General features: G+C 45.4%; 1 pseudogene; it reads left to right on the top strand.

The window, feature by feature from the left end:
* The first annotated feature begins 3408 nt into the window (after positions 1-3408).
* On the top strand, positions 3409-3526 carry LOC124620544 (annotated as a pseudogene).
* Positions 3527-4082: the final 556 nt, after the last annotated feature.

The raw sequence follows: 4082 nt of genomic DNA, 5'->3' as shown, positions 1-4082 counted from the left end.
GACTATGTATCCAAGATTCCTTCCGAAATACATTTCAGAACAACAAAAGAAATAAAATTACAACTCGCTTGACAACTTGCTCGGGAGTGAGAGGAGTCCGCATGTCACTTAAATTTACAAATCACTAACACGAAGATGGATTCAGGACACAATATGTTCTGAAGGAACTGGAAACAGTGAACAACGATCCAGCGTACTGCACCCGAAACCCACATGTAAAAGGCGACGCGGAAAAGACACAACACTACCTAACCTGAACAGTATCACGAAAACAGCATCAATGCAAGAGAAATGCTCGCAGCTTGTTGCGTCTCACTATTACACTGAAGGCTGTTGGTCTAATGCATCCATATTAAACACAAGAGAAATGTCTTGAGACACTGCTTGCTGCAGCGTTCTGTCAAAGGCGGAGTACGAGGCGCAAGTGGCTTTCGCTTCCAAGCACGATGACAACCAAACGAATTCTACCACCTAGAGTCCCACTGATCGGTTCTGGGCCAAGCTTTACGCCTAGTGGTAAGATAACTTCGTTTTTTGGCAAACGCGCGTCCCTATTGCGGCCAGTGGCGGCTCGTGATTTTCTCCTATCAACAAGTAATTTACGCCGAGAACGATGCAGTTCTGCGATGCATGAAGGGCTCATTCCGAAACGACCACCTTTCAATCTCATTTCAGAAGTGATGTTTTAACAATATATACAGGAGACATTTTTCGAAGTTTGGAAAGTACGAGAGAAGTGATGGTAAAAATCTTCTGTGTAATACACTGAAGCACGAAAGAAACTGCGGTCGGCAACGCCTATATAACACAACAAGTGTCTAGCGCAGTAATTAGATCGCTTACTGCTGTTACAATGGCAGGTTATCAAGGTTTAAGTGAGTTTGAATGTGGTACTATAGCCGGCGCACGAGCGATGAAACACAGCATCTCCGAGGTAGCGATGAAGTGGGATTTTCCCGTAGGACTATTTCACGAGTGTACCGTGAATATCAGGAATCCCGTAAAACAAATCTCTCACATCGTTGCGGCCTAGAAAAACATTCTGCAAGAACAGGACCCACGACGACTTAAAGGGAAATGTAATCCTTCCGCAAATTGCTGCAAATTTCGATGATGAGCCATCAACAAGTGTCATCGTGCGAACCATTCAACGAAACATCATCGGTATGTGCATTTGGAGCCGAAGGCCCACTCGTGTACCCTTCACGACAGCACGACACTAAGCCTTACGCCTCGACTGGGGCCGTCAACGCCGACATTGGACTGTTGATGACTAAAACATGTTGCCTGATCGGACGAGTCTCGTTTCAAATTGTACCGAGCGGAAAAAACGTGTCCAGGTACGGAGACAACAGCATGAATGCGTGGACCTGCATGTCAGCAGGGGACTATTCAAGCCGGTGGAAGCTCTATAATGCTGTGAGGCGTGTGCAGTTTGATTGATATGGGATCCCTGGGACGTCTAGATACGACTCTGACAGATGTCACGTACGTAAGCCTCCTGTCTGATCACCTGCATCCATTCATGTCCATTGTGCATTCGTACGGACTTGGGCAATTCCAGCAGGACAATGCGACACCCCATACGACCACAATTGCTCTTCTGAGTTAAAAGACTCCCGCTGGCCACCAAACACCTCAATCAAGAACATAATTGAGCATATCTGGGATGCCATGCAAAGTGCTGTTCAGAAGAGATCTCCAACCCCTCGTACTCTTACGGATTTATGGACAGCCCTGCAGGATTCATGGTGTCAGTTCCCTCCAGCACTACTTCAGACATTAGTCGAGTTCATACCACGTCGTGGTTTGGCACTTCTGTTTGCTCGCGGGGCCCTACATGATGTTAGGCAGGTGTACCAGTTTCTTGGGCTCTTCAGTGTATATTCATTTTCAAATTTTTACTGTACTCGACGTTTTGATCTCTTTGCTCTCTTCAGGGTTCATCTAGTGTCCCTGCGTAGCTGAACAAAATTTTGAAGAGAAATATGACCTTCTTAACAAAATCGGTGTACTTTACCATAAATGAGAACGGCTGCGGGAGCCTGACAGCTCCATAGAGGAACTATTGGAAAAGCAGAAGCCATGAAAACGTGTTGTCTGTCGAGACTGGATGTCTCACTTGTCAAGAGAATCGTGGGTAAAATTATAGATCCCGGATTCGTGTCCGACACGACACATTGTTTAGCGTTCCTCAGACAAGGTAATTAGTCGCATGAGGTCGGGTAGGAGAAAATTATGGATGGAAATCAGTTGTGTACTCTTGAAACCAACCATCGCTGCATTTGTCTTACATAATTTGGGTAAATCACGATAAACCTATATCTGAATGGCCTTACCACAAATTTACGCATTTTTTAGATCTTGGGATCAAATCCCAGTAGGGCCCCGAAAATTTTCAGTTTTCCTTTAATCTAGCCTCCACCCTTCAACGTTGTGGGCAGCCGCTAGGAGTGACACGTGCTTCAGATTCTACGTTAAACTGTAGGTCCCCTGGTTGGATAACTAGAGCACGTTATGGTCACACAAATCGGCCAAGTGCTCACAAATAGAAAGACTTCGGGCCTGGCAGCGAGCCACACGAATCACCTTGGCGTCACACATGGTACAGCTCATAGAAGAGAACTTCAGGCCGTCGAATGACTAAGCATATTTCTCTGAAAACAAATTGAAGACACTGTTCAAGAGCTTTTCACGACCTTTGTGAAGGTCTGACTAAATTTGTTTCGTATGTGCCGTTATCAAGTCTGGAAAGAAGATCGGTCCCCATAATTTAGTGTTATTGAAACTTTTATTGACAGCCTTGATCAGAAGCGTAGAATTAGTAACTGTTCTCAGCCAGTCAGACCACCGAAAGAAGCGCTGTCATCCTTGACTAGCACTTGGATGCGTGACCGTCCGGCTTTGCCAGGTACTGCTGGCAAGCGAAATGTACTCAGCCCTTGTGAGGCCAATTGAGCAACTACTTGACTAAGAAGTTGCGGCTCCATTGACGAAAGCTGACAACAGCTATGAAAGCCGTGTACTGATCACATGTACCTCTATATCCGAATCCAATAATGCCTATCGACTGAGGATGACACGGCGGTCGGTTGGTGCCATTGGGCTTCTGAAGCCTGTTCGTTCGGAATTCGGCTAATAACATGTGTAATGCGTTAAGGCTCTACATATACAGTATCATTTTGACATAGCATGTCTGTTCTTGAAAAGTGCCGTATAACAAATGTAATTCCCTCCTTCAGATACACAGTAGATACAGTAACCGACACTGGTAATTAACTATTGCCTTTGATGAAGAGTGATAACAGAAAATTAGGAAACTACCATGTATTTACAATTAAACCATACGTTACAAACTTACATTTTATTACTTATTTTCTCATTTCCACCCGCAAGGCTTCCAGTTTCGCCAACGGCCTCACCGCAGTGGTAACACCGGTTCCCGTCAGATCACCGAAGCTAAGCGCTGTCAGGCTGGGCTAGCATTTGGATGGGTGTCCATCCGGTCTGTCCAGCGCTGTTGGCAAGCGGGGTGCACTCAGCCCTTGTGAGGCAAACTGAGGAGCTACTTGACTGAGAAGTAGCGGCTCCGGTCTCGTAAACTGACACAAGGCCGGGAGAGCGGTGTGCTGACCACATGCCCATCCATATCCAGTGACGCCTTTGGGCTGAGGATGACACGGCGGCCGGTCGCTACCGTTGGGCCTACATGGCATGTTCGGACGGAGTTTAGTTTTAGTTTTAGGCTTCCAGTTTCGGTTCGCACATAAATAGAACCAGGATCATCAAAAGAACTTGGAATATGTGTTTACTGGACAAAACAGAAACCTTTCATTCTCTACTAATACTCATTACATTAGCAATAACCAAACAATCCTTTCCACATCAGAATACGGCACCTACACTATTAAAGACATAGGGGTGCAAAATTCCACGACGAATATAGCTTCCACATGATGCGTCACTACCGAGTAAAATATCTCAATTCAACTTGGACCATACACAGAAATACTGATGCAGTACAGTACAGACAACATCAGAAATAAATATGCAACAAAACGGACAAAAATGCCATTGTTATT

The sequence above is a fragment of the Schistocerca americana genome, chromosome 6 (assembly GCF_021461395.2).
Source record: "Schistocerca americana isolate TAMUIC-IGC-003095 chromosome 6, iqSchAmer2.1, whole genome shotgun sequence".
In the NCBI taxonomy this organism is placed as follows: Eukaryota; Metazoa; Arthropoda; class Insecta; order Orthoptera; family Acrididae; genus Schistocerca; species Schistocerca americana.
The sequence above is the reverse complement of the archived record's forward strand: the minus strand, read 5'-3'. Positions and strand labels throughout refer to the sequence as shown.